Source organism: Natator depressus, chromosome 2, assembly GCF_965152275.1.
Source record: "Natator depressus isolate rNatDep1 chromosome 2, rNatDep2.hap1, whole genome shotgun sequence".
Taxonomy (NCBI): Eukaryota; Metazoa; Chordata; order Testudines; family Cheloniidae; genus Natator; species Natator depressus.
In genome coordinates this window covers 32,182,411-32,202,043 of record NC_134235.1, presented here as the reverse complement: position 1 = coordinate 32,202,043, position 19,633 = coordinate 32,182,411, and the positions used below count along the sequence as shown (strand labels likewise).

At 45.8% G+C, this 19,633-nt stretch overlaps 1 protein-coding gene across 2 annotated transcripts in view; it reads left to right on the top strand.

Moving 5' to 3' along the window:
• EMC2 (ER membrane protein complex subunit 2) overlaps positions 1-19,633 on the top strand; it is a 203,861-nt gene that overhangs the window by 22,370 nt on the left and 161,858 nt on the right. The gene's annotated exons all lie outside the window — the stretch shown is intronic.

The window sequence follows — 19,633 nt, the reverse complement described above, 5'->3', positions numbered from 1 at the left end:
TCTTGTCTGCCTTGTTGAGGGGTACCTTTGCCACGGCGGATCCCCTTAGGACGAACGAGATGCAGGGGATCAGGAAGGTGTTCAGGGCGTTTATCTTTTGCCACGGTGCTAGCAGTGAGATGTTGATCTTGGCGGCATCCTGTCAGATCTCTTGGATGGTGTCCTTGGGTGTCTGCCGGACACGGAAACCCGTCGGTGTGCCGAGGTGTCGGTAGGCCTGCCCCTCTGCCAGGGGGATGACGGGCTCGCCCTGGATCTGGAACTCTGTCGCCTGCACCGAGTCCCTTTTGCTGCCATCTATGTGGAGGGATGCGCACTTCTTTGCATTGAAGTGGAGCCCCATCCAATCGGCAGCTCGACTGGTGGCATCTAGCATACGCTGGAGGTTCTCTGAGTCGTCTGCGGTCAGGACCAGGTCATCCGCGTAAGCCAGGACGCTCACCCTCTCACCGTGGAGGTTGAAGCCATCTGCACCCTTGGAGATCGCTCGCAGCAATGGCTCCATGGCGAGGTTAAAGATGATGGGGCTGAGGGGACAGCCCTGCTTAACTCCGCTCCGGATCAGGATCTCGGCGGTCTCCCCTTCGACCGAGCGAGTGGTGGTGCTGCATCCCTCGTGCATCTCTTGGATCACACGGAGGAAGATCTCTGGCATCCCAAACTCCTGGAGCGTGGCAAAGATGTGGTGGTGGGGCATGGACCCAAAGGCATTGGCCAGGTCGAGCCTTGCTACCGTGCACTGCCTCCGCGCCCTTCTGGTCATTTCGATGATGGTTTGGAGGACAAAGTTGTGTTCATAGCAGCCCTCGCAGGACATGAAGCCTTTCTGGGTGGAGCTGATGGGCCCCCCCCCGCACACCGACCACTCCGTGATTCTTGACGCCAGGCAGCTGGCATAGAGCTTGTACATCGTGGAACAGAGGGAGATGGGCCTCCAGTTGCTGGGGTCATCCCGCTCACCCTTCTTGTACACCAGAACCGTCATGGCCTTCTTCCAGGAGCTGGGAGTCCGGCAGAATCGCTTGCACTGGTTGAAGAGCGTGGCGAGGACCAGGCAGCCGGGATCTCGCTTTTTCAGGAGGCTGTAGGGGATGCCGTCTTTCCCGGGAGCTGTGTTTTGTTTTTGAGAGTCTGGCCAACACTTCCTTGGGCGTGAAGTCAGTTTCCAGGGCACCTGCTTCGTCGACACGGGGAGGGGGCGGAGGCACTCTGGGCGCAGCGCGCCATACTGGGCTGTGTGGTCGAATACATCCTTGAAGTAGCTGTAGAGGTGCTCAGATGGGATTGTGCAGTAGGGCGAGGGCCCATCAAGGATCTCTCTCATGGCTTTGGAGCGGTTTGCCCAGTACAGCTTTTGGATCCTTGAAGCTGCTGCTGGATCGTAGCGGCAGTTGGCGCCTCTCCTTCTGGCTCCCCTGGTGGTGTTGAGGTTTGGAACAGGCGTTCTGTGGGCAGGCGGGGCGTTCTCCTGGCTGGGATGTCTCCTGGGAGCGGTTTCCGCAGACAGTTCTTGGGTGAGCCTGTCTACGAGGAGGTCGAAGTCGTCAAAGGAAGCTGTCGCTTGTAGCTCCTCGGTCCAGGCAGTCTGCCACGGAGTGGCAGCCCTCTCCACCGGCTGCTGGCCCTCATGGTCCTCAAGCTCGTCTGATGCAGACTCAACGCCTGCACGGTCGACCTGCCGTCTATCTCGTGAGTCACCGTTCCCTTCGGTTGGGTGTTGGGGCGGGATCTCTGGCGGGATGCTGGCATTGCTAATGGTCGGAGAGACGCGGTCCGGCTCGGGGGTTGCTGGGACACCGCTGGTCCTTCTAGGAGTGGCTGCTGCATGGGTGGTTGCTGCTGGAGCGTGAGATCTGCTGTTGGCAGCGTCCCGCAGGATGGTCTCGGGGGCCGTGCTGGACCGTCTGGTGATGAGGGCCCGGTGCTTTTCTGTGGCTGCAGGGTTGGTTCCTTCAGTAATATCTGGAGCTTGCGGAGCAGTCTGAGGCTTGGCACTTGCTCCCTCGGCTGCTGGAGTTTGCAGGGCAGTCTGAGGTGCGGCTCTGGCTCCTCCGGCGGTTGGGGTTCGCAGGGCGGTCTGAGGTCTGGCCCTGGCTCCTCCGGCGGTTGGAGTTCGTGGGGTGGTCTGAGGGGCGGCGCTGACTCTTCCGGCGACAGGATCTCGAGCAGCTATGCGCGAGGGGGCACTGATCCTTCTGGGGACGGGGACGTGCTGGGCGGGGGCAAGGTAGTACTGAGTCGTCTCAGTATGGAGATTTGCCTGGCGATGTGAGAGGGTGAGATGGGCCTGCTGGTGAGGACCTGGGTGGTGTTCCCCGCGGCAGCAGGCATCTTCTCGATCGCAGCACCCCGTTGCGCTGGTCTGGCGATGGGGGCAGGCTTCTTGACGGCAGCTTGCACAATCGCTGTTCTTTGTTGAGGCTCAGTGGTGGGCCGGCGCGCAGCAGCAGGGCTGGGAGCCGGGGCAGGAGGCTGTGTGGTTCCCTTGGGGCGTTTCCTGCAGGTGACTTGGTGCGTCTTGCATTGCTTCTGCGTCTCAAAGGGCAGGCTGCAGAGGGCACAGCTGAAAGCGACCCGCTTGCTGTGGCATCTCTTCAGGTGCCTGGTGATGCCACCAAGGAGGTGGAAGCTTCGGGGAGGGAAGCAGATGGGGCAGATGAGCACTTCCGCCGCGAGGGGGTACTGCAGGTAGATGGTGTCCTCATTACCTTGCAGCGGGGGGGTGCCAGTAGCACCAGCGGTATCACTGGCTGGTTCATCCTGGTGTAGGCGGGTGGGGTCGAGAGGTATCTGGCAGGGGCCTGCGGTCTCTTTGGGTGGTTTTGGAGGCTGGGCAGGCATCTGGCAAGGCGCTGGTGACCCTCTGGGTGGTCTCTGGAGAAATGCTGGTCCCATCAATGGAGATTCCTCTCTTGACGGTGTGTAGAGCAGTGGGAGCACCATCAGCGCCAGGGACCATCAGCGCCAGGGACCTGGGCAGCCGCGGGGTTGGGAGGTGGTCGCCTGAGAGCCTCTTGCAGCGGCAGAGCGGGGGGGCTCTCCAGTGGCGGCTGGTGTTGCTGGAGAGCGGGGGGGCTCTTGGTCAGCAGCTGCTGTAAGGCGCGGGGGCCTTACCCTCGGCGGCTGGCATTGCTGGGGAGCGGGGGGGATGTTCCTTCTGGCTGTGATGTCCCGACAGGCTAGCCTCCGAATGCAGGATCTTTCTGGAACAGCATCTCGGAGGGGGTCCTTCGAGCAGCCACCAGTCTTCCTCTTCGTGCTGCTGGTCTGTAATGTCCTGGAGGCACCAAGGACCTTCTTTGTAGTCACTGCTCGAGAAGCCTTCTGTGGAGCAGCAGCGGCGGCGGCGGTACACGGAGCAGCTGGGGGTGTCTCAGGAGCAGAAGGAGGATTTTCTTCCAAGGCAGCAGTGGTAGAATACACCTTCAAAGCAGCATCGATTTTTTCAAAGATGGCAGCCGGAGAATCCATCTTCGGCGCACGTGTTGCAACCGTTCATAGAGATTAAACTGATAAGAACAGATTTAATAATTTTATTAAGATAATGTTGAAATAAGAAATGGTACAGAGTTCAAGCATAGAAGTTTCTGGTTGTCAGGGAATAAGGTACAGATTATCAAGGGGTGTGAAATTCGATTTAGGAGCTGGTGGAGTAAGGATTACGTAATAATCTGCAATCTCCCCGACTGGGGGTAAAAGTTTAACCGGTCAGAGTACAGACATTGAAATATGGGGGTAAGTTATCCATATAACGGCTATGTTCAGGTGCGGAGTATAGTGAGTGGAACTACACTTGATCTTAGCCAAAAGGCCGAGAAGCGAAAGCTTATGCGCAAATAAATTGATTAGTCTCTAAGGTGCCACAAGTACTCCTTTTCTTTTTGCAAATACAGACTAACACAGCTGTTACTCTGAAACTCTTAGTATTACATTTTAATCCTGTACTTAATACAATGTAGTATGCGTGACTTCTGTATACACTTATAAGAAACCAGTATAATGCCCCAGATTTAAAGGAGACATTTACGTAGCACGAACATTCACATTTGACATTTAACATTTAATACCTAATGTAAATAGTGAATGTTAACATCTTGTGAAGGCTGATCAGGCTTGTCACAGAATGGGTAGGGGAGATCTCATTCAAAGAGAGGCATCCAGCTTTATTGACAGGCAAGACCCACACATTCCTTGAATAATAGGTAGGAAGAAAGATCAAACTTACATGGGTACTAAAATCCCTCTGACGGGTCAGAATGGGCCTTCTGTTCTGTCACCGCAAGCTGATGTGAAAATCTTGTCTGGAGGTCGTGGCTTCTGCGACTGCTTCCCACCAGCTCTTGAGGTGGTTAACTGCGAGTTCGTTGATGAAGAGAAGGTAGCTTGCTTGAAGGAAGTTGCTCGTTGCTGCGCCAACCATTAGAATTTTGTGGCTGCTCCTTTTCCAGGTAGCTACTTTTTCTTGCAGGTAGCTGCATTTCAGGTAGTTCGGTTCTTCTCAGATAACTTCTGCTTATTCGCTGGAAGCTTCTTACAGTTTCAGCCTGCTGGCTGAACCCACTACACTCTTAGCCAGTTGGCTGTTGGCCTTATATACTGTTTGCTCTCTGAAGGTCAGCCAATCAGCTTCCGGCTTTTCAGCCCCCCCTTTATGACATCATCTGCTCTCAGCCAATCAGCTTCCTAGAATTTAGCCCTGTCCTTATGACATCATAGGTTCACATGTACCTACATGTGCTTGGTCACATGTACCTACATGTGCTTTGTCTGTCGCTCTCTTATGATGTCATGTTTAAGTCCCTCCTAGTCACATGTACCTACATGTGACTGTCTGTTGCTGTTTTATGACGTCATCTTTAAGCTCCTCCTCCTGATGCCACTTTGTTTACTAGAATCTTCCACTACCTACGTCATCCCCATCTTCGCCATTTTGGTCAGCCATGTTGGACTTTCTAAATTTAAACTAACATTAATTTTTACTTAATTAGAGCCTTTATCTTAAAACTAATTACTGTTTCACGCAAACTAAAGTGTCCTGATACTGTCACCACCTTAATTATGTCCAATTCAGAGAAATGTAATTTTATGATATTTAAACCGCTTCCGAGATTTTCTGCAAGCCTTCATTAAAGGTGCTGTAAGGTATTTCAAAGCAGCTAAAAGCAAAATCTTTTGGTACAGAGTGAGTAGCTGAGGTTCTCTGGCCTGCAATGTGCAGGAGGTCAGGCTAGATCATCATGATGATCCCTTCTGTCCTTAAAGTCTATGAGTCAAGGCATCATGTCACTGAGTAGTGAGGTAACAGTCCCAATTAACTAAATTTTTGGTACAGCTGCACATGGACACCATTTTGAAGGAAGGTCAGAGATGAGCAGCAAAAATTATTTTTGTAGCCACGGTCTTGCAAGGTCTTGGACATAAAGGAAGAAATTTAATAAATTATAGTGAGCATGAAAGTGCCAATCTCCTCATAAAAAGCATGCTTCCCCCCTTGCTACTTGGTTTAGATGTAGTGGGGCAACTGTCCATTCTTCCTTTGTGAATCAGTCCACAGAATAAAACATTTGGAGAAATGATCGTGTACACATTTTCCTCCCTCCCATGTAGTTCTACTCATTTCCTCCTAGTTTCTCCCTCTGTTCTCTTCCCTTCCCCTTCTCAGTTTTGTACCTTTTTCCATGCTGCTCCCTATGCTTGGAACAGCTTCTTCAAAGCACACACATCTGTTGTAAAATCTCCTTGCCAGTGTCCACACCATACCTTCTGTGAAACGTTATAGTGTGTATGTTATTTGCCTGTGTGAATTACTGAAAGAGATTCAAGGCAGGGACCATGTCTTTTGTGTGATTGAAAAGGGCAATGTATTGTACTTTTATGACATTCCAAAAATAATATTTGGTTCTGGTGCATTAGGATTAATATTCTTTGTGGGAAAATAATTAAAATAAATTGTCCATCCTAGAGCAGCTCTCCCCATGGGATAGATCTCAGACCTTTTCCAAGGCTCAACCAAACTTTTTTCTGAATGGACTGGATGTGTTTAGAAGCCAAATCCATGACTTTAATTGGCTTCCACAGAACAGAAGCCAGCATACAGTGTCTGAATAGGGCCCTTCCTGTATATTATTGCAGACTGTTTTCATTACACAGATTGCCAATAAAGTCTTTAATTTCCATGAGACAAAGATTCTAGTCTCTCTTTTTTGCATGGCAGGAGAATTTTGATTGAAAGACAGTTAACTAAGCCATTCGCAATTCAGCTTTTAGATTTATATTTACTTCGAGAAAGGGTGTGAATGAATTAAGGAGAATCTTCTGATTTCCGCAGCTTGCAGATTCTGAACTTTGGTCAGTGACCGAAGTTAACATGGATTTTTGAGAAGGAAGGACAGCGCCCATTATTAAGCAGAGTAAATGCTCCCATAGAATGTGATTTAGGATTCAGCTGTATCAAACCTGAAAATGCACTGACTGACTTGAAATACTTCCCCAAACATTATATTTTTGATTGAACAGGGCAGGGGAGAGTGTGGCATTTTGTTCAAGTATGACAAATTGCTTACAATTTTGCTGTCAATCAGTGGGGCCTTTTTCAGTTATTGAAAAGTTGTTCCTTATTTTTCTCTCTATATAGAGTTGCTTTTGTTTTAAGAAGTAGTCAGTGCAAAATGTTAATCAGATATATTTTCCATGTGCTGTTCCAAGCTTTATGAAGATAACTTGTATTTTGCTAACTCCAGAGGCAAAAAGAAAAAATACTTCTGGGGGAATTCTGTACCACTGCGCATGCACAGAATTCATGTCCCCCGCAGATTTCTTTGCTTCCCGTCAGAAAAATGACTTTCTGACAGGGAAGCAAAGGGAAGCTGCAAGAGCAGTTACACACCATTCCCTAGCTGTGCAGGTACATTGTTTCAGGCACTCAGAGCAGCTGGTGGAGAGGTAAATCACCCCAGCCAGTGGCTCCTATCCTGAGTCCTGTGTTAGACCCACCCCCAGAAACCTCCTCTAGCTGCAAGAAGCTCACCTTCCTGCCCCCATTGCTCCTCAGATGCTGGGGGAAGGGTCACTGTATGGGGAGCTGCTCCCCCATTCGCCCAACCCCTGTGCATCTGGATCTCCCATACCCAGACACCCCTTCCAAGCCTCAGCCCATATGCCCAGAACCCCCCTAGCCCTCCATACCTGAACCCCACCCTACTGAATCTCAACCCTTACATCTGGAGCGCCCTACGCCCAGAACCCCTGCCTCTGAACCCATAACCCTGCACCCAGACCACCCCCCCACACTGAGCTCCCTGCACTCAAAACCCCACCCTGATGAGCCCCACCATGCTGAGCCTCCACATCCAGACTCCCATGCCACTGACCCCCAACTAGCTGCATCCAGACTTCCACCTCACCAAGCCCCACTCCCCCAGCCCAGCACTGAGACCTCCTGCTGAGACCCCCACACCCAGACCCCTCCTCTGAGCCCCTGCAGAGTCCCATTGCCCCTGTACCTGGAACCCCCCCCATAAGCCTCTGTGCATCCAGATACCCCCACACCTAGACCCCTCACTGAGATGCCTGCACCCAGATTGTTCCACACACAATCCTCTCACCCCACACCAGGATCCCCCAACACTGAGCCCTTCCACACTTGGATCCTGCATGGTTGAGCCTACCTGCCCCACACCTGGTGCATCTGGCACAGAGGGCAGTCCTGGGTTCTGATAGTCAAGCTGAAGTCTTGGTTGGATCAAGGGCTGGATCAAGCCCCTTGATAGCAGTGGGAGTCTTTCTGTTGACTTCAGTGGGCTTTGGTTCATGCCTCAAGTATACACATTCAGCAGCCCAAATTTGGACCTTAGTTACACCTGTCATTTGTCTTCAAATTATGCCCCCACTGACATCTGTGCAATTGTATTGCCTTTGATGGGGTTGCATTGATGTCACTGTGTAGAACTCAATACACAATTCTGTTGTTTCACATGAAGGAATAAAATCCAGCCATGTTAGCTCTGCAGTACGAATAGAAATTTATTTTTGTCACTAAAGAAAGCAAAATAGGACTCTAAATATACATGAGAAACAAATCTGTTGAGTAAGAAAATGGAATTTTTGTTTTGTCACTTTTCAAAGTAGAACCACAGTTCAAAAAAGTTACCATTTGGTTTTATTGGTGAATTTTACAGTAGCTGACTTATTTTTTCTGATGTTACTCATATGCTCTATACTATGGAATCAACCAAACATTTGGGATTTTAAGAAGCTGTGGGACCATTCTCTATTAAGTTCTATGGGACCGTCCTATATTAAGTTGCAGCATGAAAAGCAGCTCACTTTTACATGATTTCATAAACGATTCAGTGATATTCAAGAATATTAAGACATTGTTCCTTTCCTAAAGACACAGTGAAAAATGAAATGTCTTCTTAAGATAGGATTACAGGGATGGAGTTCTTATGTTGACTGATCCTTTGAATAACAGTGAGAGCTTCTGTGCAAGCAATTCTCTAACACCTGAGATTTTAAAATCTTTTCATTGGGTAGAAAACGCCTAAATGGAAGGGTCACCTGGTAGATCAATTTCCCTCCCACTCATGGTTAGAATTAATAATTAAGGCTGTGAGTTTGTCATGGAGGTCATGGAAAGTCACGGGTTCCGTGACTTTCCATGACCTCCTTGACTTCTACAGCGGCCAGTGTGCCTGATCTAGCGGTTGCACTAGCCGCTGCTGGGGCAGTCTCGGACCACCACATGCTCTTCGCCCAGCAGTGGCAGGAGTTTGGGTGTGGGAGTGGGCAGGGGCTTGGGGCACGGGACGGGGTGAGACTGGCTCTGGATGGTGCTTACCTCAGGAGGCTTCCCGGAAGCAGCAACTTCACCCTCGCTCAGCTCCTAGGCAGAGGTATGGCTAGGCATCTCTGCGTGCTGCCTCTGCCTTCAGGCACCACCCCCACAGCTCCCATTGGCCATGGTTTCCGGCCCATGGGAGCTGCAAAGCTGGTGTTCTGGGCAGAGGCAGTGTGCAGAGCTGCCAGGTCATGCCTCCATCTAGGAGCTGAGCGAGGGGGATGTCTCCGCTTCCAGGGAGGCGCGGAGTCAGGTAGGGAGTCTGCTGGCCCCGCCAACCCCCAGCACCAGCAGGGATCCTGAGCTGCACGCCACTACCCATGCCCCCCCCCCAACCAGTGAGGTCCCAGGCCATGCACTGCTGCGCCCCCTCTCCCTCCACTAGCACCCACGGTGCCCCTGGTCCCCCCCCCCCCCCCCGAGCACCTGTAGCACCCCTAGGCTGCCCCTCCTCCCCAAGATTTAGTCAGGGGTATATATTAGAAGTCATGGACAGGTCACGGGCCGTGAATGTTTGTTTACTGCCGTGACCTGTCCATGACTTTAACTAAAAATACCCATGACTAAAACATAGCCTTATTCATAATTACATAAAATCTCTCTCCCCCAGTCCATATTTATTTATTTATACACAGTGAAACAGTGTCAACAGGAAAGATTGAGAGGGCCCTACATCAGAATATCTCAGAGCCCCATGGTTAGGGCACTCTCTTGAGAGATGAGAATAACTCATATTCAAATCCGGCACTGGGAAGAATTGAACCAGGATTTCCCAAACAATGAGGGAGTGCCCTAACCTCTGTGCTAGAGGTTATATGGGAGGGTGTGGTAGCTGCTGTCTTCTCCTCAGCCATTTTGGGTGGGGTTAGATGTGCTTTGAGAACACTTACAATTTTGAGGCCCACAGATTTGAGGATCATGCTGGACCTCAAGCATGAGATAGATGCGCAAGTGCCTACGGTGAAGTGTTGTGCGCATGCTCTAGCAACAGAAACGTAGGCACCTTGGGGACTTTTTTGGTGAAAATTTAGGCATTGAGGATTTTAAGCACCTCCAGAGTTAGGTGGCAACTGAGCTGGAGGGTTGAGAATTTCAGTGGTGCCTAGATTTTGGACTTAAGCATAGAAGTCTTTTTATGGATCTGGGTCTTTGTATCGTTTTAGCTTCTTTAAATTTAGCAGCTAGAAATAGAAGGAGAGCTAGTACACTGGAACCAGACCACCAGCACGTGCTTCATGGATCACAGTTTGGAACCCTCTGCCTTAACAGGTTAACATAAACACCACTGTAGAATTTGGGATGCCATAGGTTTATTATATTTTTTTTAAAAGGCAATTGTTTGAAGCTGCTCTGAGGTTTGAATGACAGAACTAGTTCTGCCACAGATGAATTAATGGGCAAAGTTTGTGTGAGGAGTAAAAGGTGCATGATACAACTTTTCACATGACTGCAGTTTATCTCTTCCGCTATACAGGAAGTAGCATGTTTACTATTGTGATAGACCCAGGCCAGTTAGGTACAACACAGTAGTAGAAGGCAGATATACTGGCCACTGGATTAGCAGTTTTCTGTTCCCTGACTGACCAGAGCAGGGGCTGCTCCAGGCTAATGAGAACACCTGACTCCAATTAACCTGCAAAGAGTCAGGTGAGGCTATTAAGTTAATGTGAACACCTGACTCTAATTAAGGCCTTTCTGATACTATAAAAGGGCTCACTCCAGTCAGGCTGAGGAGAGCTAGGGAGCCAGAGGATAGGAAGTGTGGTTGAAGGGCCAAGTAATGAAGACACCTTCAGGCCATTGGTAGGGGAGCCCAAAGGTAAGGGTGAAGAAAAGAGAAGCAGGACTGCTGTGGGGAAGTGGCCCAGGGAAATGTAGCAACTCTGGCAGTGAAAGGTCGGCTGCCAACAGCTGCTGCCATTAGGGTCCCTGGGCCGGAACCCGGAGTAGAGGGTTGGCCCGGGTTCCCCCCCAAGCCACCACTACAGAAACACCTCCTGGGAGGGGAAGATAGGCCCCTCTCAGGACAGGAGGCTAAACTATTATGGAATAAGCCCCTCGGGACAACAGAGACTGTGGAAGTTCTCTCACCAACTTCCTTGCTGGCTTATGATGAAAAGGGCGCAGTAGACTGTAACCCTGGCCCTAGAGAGAGAAGGGCTATGTGGAGGGTTGCAGTGAGCCTCTGAGACTAGCATAAACTGCCTGGAAGCACGGGACCCACGGGGACAAGGTCTAAGCTCTGCGTGCGCTCTCTCTCTCTTTTTTTATATATATATATTGTCCCCCGTGGGTATAATTTTCAGACACTAATAAACAGTGAAAACTAATCTGTATATATCTACAAGAGAACCCTAAATTTTGCACAGTGGCCATACCATTTTTGGATCTCAGTAGGTTTTTTAAAATTTTTCATAATTTGATTTGTGAAGAAGAATACAGAATGGGACATTTAGCTGTTGAATTTAATTTCTTTTAATGCCTGAGACAGTTTGACATTTCCAAAAAGCTTTTTAAGCAAGGACACTTTGTATAAAAGCACACAATAGACTGAAGTCGTGTTTACAGAAGAATTCTATAATTCTACCAGCTGTTAAAATTTCTATATAATATCACCAAACCAAGGATCCAGACACAGCTCTGCCAAAGTACTTCAGTCCTGACCCATATAACTTTTGCTCTTACCATTCCTGGTGCCTTTTGGTGAAGAAATTGCCCGTTGTCTGGAACGGCATGGTGGGTTTTATGATGTGGATTAATGTTTCTTGGGGGACTAGCCCATGTGAAGAGACGTAAAGAACCTGGCTGGGCATGGGCATGCTGGCAGAGAGAGGGTAACAGCATCTTACAACATTCTGCGTTGGGCTTTAAAACATGTTTGAAAACCATTTGAATTTGACTTAAACATGGAAAGATCACAGCAGCATACCCTAAGTGCAGAAATTGTCAGGGCATCAGGGTTTGGCCAGCTGTGGTGAATTAAGTAGTTCCCAAGCACATTATATTATAAGAGGCCTGTGCTCTGAGGAGAATCATAGAATATTAGGGTTGAAAGAGACCTCAGGAGGTCATCTAGTCCAATTCCCTGCTCAAAGCAGGACCACTAAATCATCCCAGGACAACTAAATCATCCCAGTCAGGGCTTTGTCAAGCTGGTCCTTAAAAACCTCTCAGGATGGAGATTCCATCACCTCCATAGGTAACCTATTCCAGTGCTTCACCACCCTCCTAATGAAAGTGTTTCCTAATACCCAAACTAGACCTCCCGCACTGCAACTTGAGACCATTGCTTCTTGTTCTGTCATCTGCTACCACTGAGAACAGCCTAGCTCCATCCTCTTTGGAACCCCCCTTCAGGTAGTTGAAGGCTGCTATCAAATTCCCCCTTACTCTTCTCTTCTTCAGATTAAATAACCCAGTTCCCTCAGCCTCTCTGCGTAAGTCATGTGCCCCAGCCCCCTAATCATTTTTGTTGCCCTCCGCTGGACTCTCTCCAATTTGTCCACATCCCTTCTGTAGTGGGGGGACCAAAACTGGATGCAGTACTCCAGGTGTGGCCTCACCAGTGCCGAATACAGGGGAACGATCCAAGTCCCCCGATCTACTGGCAATGCTCCTACTAATACAGCCCAATATGCCGTTGGCTTCTTGGCAACAAGGGCACACTGCTGACTCATATCCAGCTTCTCATCCACTGTAATCCCCAGGTCCTTTTCTGCAGAACTGCTGCTTAGCCAGTCGGTCCCCAGCCTGTAGCGGTGCATGGGATTCTTCCTTCCTAAGTGCAGGACTCTGCACTTGTCCATGTTGAACCTCATCAGATTTCTTTTGGCCCAATCGTCCAATTTGTCTAGGTTACTCTGGATCCTATCCCTACCCTCCAGCATATCTACCTCTCCCCGAGTTTAGTTTCACCTGCAAACTTACTGAGGGTGTAATTAATCCCATCATTCAGATCATTGATAAAGATGTTGAAGAAAACCGGCCCCAGGACTGACCCCTGTGGCACTCCGCTTGATACCAGCTGCCGACTAGACATCGAGCCATTGATCACTACCCGTTGAGCCTGACAATCGAGCCAGTTTTCTATCCACCTTATAGTCCATTCATCCAATCCATGCTTCTTTAACTCGCTGGCAAGAATACTGTGGGAGACCGTATCAAAAGCTTTGCTAAAGTCAAGGAATAACACGTCCACTGCTTTCCCCATTTGCACAGAGCTAGTTATTTCATCATAGAAGGCAATCAGGTTGGTCAGGCATGACTTGCCCTTGGTGAATCAATGTTGACTGTTCCTGATCACCTTCCTCTCCTCCAAGTGCTTCAAAATGGATTCCTTGAGGATCTGCTCCATGATTTTGCCAGGGAGTAAAGTGAGGCTGACTGGTCTGTAGTTCCCCGGTTTCTCTTTCTTCCCTTTTTAAAATATGGGGACTATATTTGCCTTTTTCCAGTCATCCGGGACCTCCCCTGATCGCCACGAATTTTCAAAGATAATGGCCAATGGCTCTGCAATGACATCAGCCAACTCCCTCAGCACCCTTGGATGCATTAGATCTGGACCCGTGGACTTGTACATGTCCAGTTTTTCTAAATAGTCCTTAACCTGTTCTTTCACCACTGAGGGCTGCTCAGCTTCTCCCCATACTGTGTTGCCCAGCGCAACAGTCGGGGAGCTGACCTTGTCTGTGAAGACCGAGGCAAAAAAAGCATTGAGTACTTCAGCTTTTTCCACATCATCTGTCACTATGTTGCCTCCCCCATTCAGTAAGTGTCCCTGACCACTTTCTTGTTGCTAACATACCTGTAGAAACCCGTCTTGTTACCCTTTGCTAGCTGCAACTCCAATTGTGCCTTGGCCTTCCTGATTATACCCCTGCATGCTCTAGCAATATTTTTATACTCCTCCCTAGTCATCTGTCCAAATTTCCACTTCTTGTAAGCTTCCTTTTTGAGTTTAAGCTCCCTGAAGATTTCACTGTTAAGCCAAGCTGGTTGCCTGCCATATTTTCTATTCTTTCTGCACATCAGGAGGCATAGGCCTGGCTGACATTAGGTGCCATCTCTTCTGTTGTGGAAAATGTTAGTTGGAAAAACCCTCTTTTGCAACAGATTTAAACGTTGGTTGCACAACCACGCTTTTCAGATAAATTCATTTAGAAACCAGACTCACTGAAACCATTTTGAACTCTGTGTAAATACCTGACTAGGGAATTTTGTTAGGCAGTAGGACTTGTAGATTGATGAGTGGACCCTACCCTATTGTGAGGCGCCACACCTGTTAAAGATCAAATTTATTGTCCTTTGTGTCATCAGACCAGATTCTGGATATCTGGATTCAAAAGAAAAAGACAGTGCATTTACACATGTTCCGCCTCACTTCTGGAGTGCAGTTTTTCAGTTGCTGCATATTTAGCACCTGTTAGTTTCCTCCATCAAGTCTGTCATTTAATTAGAACCTGTCATAAGAAAAAAAAAAAATCTTCAGACTGAAGAAAACCAACAAATATACATGTTGCCGTGGGTGGTTATTTTTTATTTGTTGCTTTCCTCCCAATTCCTCTCAGGAAGTGGGGGACCATTGTTTTTCTGTTTTAAATATTGCATTCCACTGACATGATCTGTTTATTATTTATCTTACTGCTAACAGTGTTAAAATTAAACCTTTTGTGATTAAGCAGCATCCTGTGATTATCATCACACAATCAAATTAGGGACTGTCATCTCCAACTCACAGCAAAATATTGTTCCTGCTTGTTATGTTGAACCTATTCACGTCTTTCTTCCCACATCCCTTTATTAAAACAGGAAAATACTGATATAATGCACATTTCCTACAACTAATTCTTGTCTAATAGTTTCCACTTTGGGATTTGAAACTCAGATTTCTGTGGATGAGGAATGTGGATGACTAGGTTAAGCCCGAAAGTTCTGTGTACGACAGAGCTCTAATGGAGTCACAGTGGAGTGGAGTGGGGTGCATAGCATCTCCTGCTGTACTCCCAAGCTGCAGCAATGGTCCTGGGGCATGTTGGGTTGCGAGGTCCATAGCCCCCATTTTGTTCACATGCATCTTGACCATATTTTCAAACTTTCAAGTAGGTCACTGTCTCTGCCCACTGCTAATTTCCCCCCGCTCCCTCCCATATTATTTCCCCCATGTTTTGTGTAATACTTGATCCTATTTCCTGTAGGGGACTCCTTTACTTATCTGCCTTCACCTTGGTTAGTTCCAAGTCCTACCTACCTTCTTGCTCCTCTCTTATCTGTATTCTCCCTGTTTTTCTTTCTTACCTCTTTGGGTCTTTGTGCCTATCCCTCGTATTGTTTCTCACTCAGATTCTCCTCACCTCTTCCCTCTTAGTCATCTTCGTATGACTTATTTCACATTTGTGTATGACCGTTAGGCAATATTGTGAGACAACGCTGCCTGTGATTCCAGGAATACACTGACAACATACAGCTCTATGTATTTCCTTCCAGCATAAACTGTCTCCCAGGTATCTCCGTGCATGTATCAAAATTGCAACCAAGATAAAGAACAGCTGCTTCAAAATGAACTTTGAAACAAGTGAAGTGATACTATTAGAAGAGATAAATGCTTCAAGAAACTGACAAACTCTACCATTCAGCTCTGCCTTCCAGTAGTTAAAATCCTGGACAGTTTTGACTCTGTTCCCTCAAATAAACAGAAGTCACTAAATCCAGGGCACCAGATTGGAGTCAGGAGACCTTGGCTTCTATTCCTGCTGTGTTATTCTGAGCAAGTTACATCAACTTTCTGCCTCAGTTTCCACATCATAAAATGGGACTAATGATACTATCCTTAGGAAAATCATTTGAGATCTACAGACAAAAAGTTATATAAGAATGGAGTTGTTGTTGCTTTAATTTGCATGATGACTCATTCTGTTCCTGGTGGACAATGACTTGGCAACAGTACTGTGCATTCAGCACCTCCAGCCTGAATTAGTGCATTCTAAGTTGGCGTTCTGCAGTCTGCAATGGCTCCCCCATCCCTGCTGCAGCAACTTCGTGTTTGTGGTACCGACCTGTAAGGCCCTTGATATACTAAGCCCATGCTATTCCAAGGATTGATTACAACTGCCTTGCATTCATCTTGCTATGACTAATAGAGCACAGATATATGAACTAGAGGTATGCTCTTCTCAACAGCAGGTACAAGGATCTGAATATCCTCCCAAACAACAAGGAAGAGTCCTACACTTGCCATCCTCAGGTCCATGCTGCTTTGTCATAATAGTCCCTAAAAAGCCAGCGCAAAAAACCTAGCAGTCTACTCAAATGTAGAAGTAAATCATTAAAAGGAAAAGTAGCCTGGAGATCATATATAGTTTTAATGAGGAGCACATAGATTGTCAGGGTCAAGTTGTTAATAAATATAAATCACTTTATAAAGGGACTGTTAGAAAGGAAAATGGAAAACTGAATGTCCCTTCTCACAATTAGAGAGACAAGGTGGGTGAGGTAATATTTTTTTTTTTGCACCCACTTCTGATGGTGAGAGAGAGAAGCTTTTGAGCTACACAGAGCTCTTCCTCAGATCTGGGAAACGTACTCAAAGTGTCACAGCTAAATACAGGGTCAATGCTCTGAGATGGGACGCTTTACTTTTTCATCCACTTGAATAAAATAAAACTCCAATTTCAATGAGACACCAATTTTGTCCTTCCAAACCCAGATAGCCCTGTCATAGCAGAATGGCTGGTTCTCTTATTATTGTAGGCAAAACTCTTTATTCAAGATTTGCTCATAGGAAGCTTCATCCAAAGCCTACTGAAGTCAATGGAAGGACTCCCATTGACTTCAGTAGCTTTTGGATCAGATCCAGAATGAGGATTTGGGTCTGAGCATTAACTCAACCGATGGCATTATGGTCTGTGGTATCACTGCAGTTCCTGCAAAAGAGAACTAAATCCTCATGCTAAAAGTCCTTGTACATTCTTCATCAAAAATCACTCTCCCATTTTCTTTCTCCCCCAATTAAAAATATTTTAAAAATTTAATTAATATTAATTAATATTAAAAATGTTAAAAACAACATGAAACTAATCATTTAAAATGATGTATTCATGAAATAGAAGTTGTGAGAGTCACACGGAGGTATCAAACCATTGTAAACTAGCATGCTTCTGTTTTATAAAATCACTGAAGTCACCCGGGTCTGAGATGTTACATGTCAAGTTTTAGCCTGCAGTGAATTTTTTTTTTACAGCTGAGTTATAAAACTCTGAAAAATAGAAGTGCTGACATAATCTGAACTAGCGTTTCCTGAAGGGTGATGCTATAATAATATTCTAGGAGTCAAATAAGTCCCATTGTGAGAGTAATTTGTCATTCTAACTCTACTGGCAAATTTGTAGAGGTCAGTGAAAACTATTTGTCAAAGTTAAATATATCAGCTGTTTAAACTTTTATTTCCAAGATATGAATAATTAGATCATATTCGGAGCTCTGTGTTCCATTTTTTAAAGTAAAATGTAGTTTTGAATTGAACAGATGGAGAAGAGTGTCTAAACAGTCTGAAATTGTTTGTCTAATTTATGCTGAATTTATGCAAAGTTTCATTCAAGAGAATTAGTGTAGCCTCTTATAAAACACATTAAACAAAGGTCTAATATTCAAAACACTGCAGAAACCTTAATGATACTCAGATTAACATGAGCATCACTCCATTAGTGGTAAATATGTGTATCCCAGTCTTTCAATTTGTTCTTCTTTGAAATGAAATTAACTGCTTGTTGTTATACACACTAACATAGGTTTGCCCATTTCAAATTGTCATACATATAGGTGAAAGCCAAGGGCCCAATCTAGCAAGTTCCCCTTGCCTGGAACTCTTGTTCAATTTAATAGATCTTCCACACACCGTTTGTTTACAAGATTGGGACATAAGGCTGATGTGGGAACTTTACATGAGAATTCTCTGTTCTGCCTTTGCATTAACAAAAAGTGTTGGGGTTTTTGTTTTTTAAACAGGTAGTTAGTTCTGTTATCACCTCTTTAAAAAGCAATCTTTGATACAAATATTTCCTGATGCAAAACTTATTTCACTTAACTGCAATATCAGAATTTAGAGAGTTTTGCAAGGCCCTTCTTTCATTTAAATTATGTGAACTCCGGCTCCCTTCATTCCCCTCATCCCCAAAAATTCAACAATGGGGTTTGTTTTTTTTAAAGAGTCTCTGACAGGGAAAGGGAGAGGGTCTAGCTAGCCAGATGCTGAGTTCACAAGAAGGTTTTTTTTGTTTTTTTTTTTGTTTTTGTTTTTTTTTTGCAGATTCGTGAGTTCTGGTTTAACCAAAGTAACACTTAGATGGCAGAAGTCCTTCCATGCAGCTTTATAGTCAGTAAACCACAACACACAAAACAAATATACAAGCAGTAGAATAGCTGTGTCTTCCCAAAGGTTCCTGACTATTGATCAGAAAAAAACAAAACCAAAAAAACCCATCCACAAGCTGGAATCAATCTCCTCTTTAAGGTCCAGAGCATAACTAAATTCAGCTGAAACCTAATTATCTCACAGCTGGGAGAATCTCTGTGTGCTGACTCTGAACCTGTGCTGGAGATTAGCCCACCCCGCAAATGCAAAAAAAAAAAAAGTAGTAAAAACCACCAGACCTGCCTGCTTCAGAGTAGCCTGCCTTCAGGATACCATGAGGTCATGATGTAGCAGGGGTGTAGGGTCCCGCCCCTTTAGAAACAAAAAGTCTATGTCCTGTCACATATACTCTAAAACATACTGAAGTGATCTATTAATTCATTACCTCATCAACTGTGTAGTATTAATTATATTCCCTAAGAAGGGTGTTCTGAGATTAGTGAATTAAAATTAGTAGAGTGCATGGGAGTGCCTCCCATGGAAGGCATTGTAGAAGTATTATTACTTGTATCTATAAGCAATACCAAAATCTGTCCTGTACCTAAAGCAATTATCCAGTCAATTCCAGATGTCAAAACTATATCCTGCTTCCTTTCTATTGGAGACAAAAGTCCTCGTGGAGCAGCTTGCATATTAATGAGTTAATAATGTAATCATGAAGTTGAGACTAAACCTATTCATACTTGTATAAACGTAAGTTAATAGTACAATAAACATAGTATTAGCATGTTACATATGAAAAGCTTAGAATATGGTTTTATGAACTAAATGTTTTTACAAGATTACTAACAATTTGTTCTAAGGAAATCGTGATTTTATGACCAGATAATAACCAAAAGGTGGCAGTATTCTATTCAGTATTCATTTGCAAAACAATTTGAAGAGATGTATCTATTTATTGACATTTTATCTGCTTCTTCCACAATAAGCAGTGAAATGAAAGCATATGTAAAAAAATATAGCTTTCTTAGAAAGAAATGTTTAGAATTCGGTTACACTGAGCAATATTTCTAATTTATAACTGAACGCATGCAAAATAACAATAGGAATTTACAATAATTTGTAATATTTATTCTATATTAAATGTTAAGAGTCTTGTGTATCCTTGATGTGTTTATTGCCAGGTAAAGGTGGATTTGTATAGAGCTGATGCCTGACCTGACCTGAGTAATTAACACATGGAGGGAGGCGTCATTTCTTAGAGGATAGAATTAGTGAGGTAAACAGATCATTAGGCTGAAAACAGAACTTTTTTGCTAAATCAGATAAGTAAATAGATAAGTAGGCTAAAAAGACAGAATGTCTGAGCCAGTTAAGATAAGAAGGAGAACACCAAGGGAACCATGTACTAACAATGGACAATATAAGTTAGTAATGTAGAGATGAAG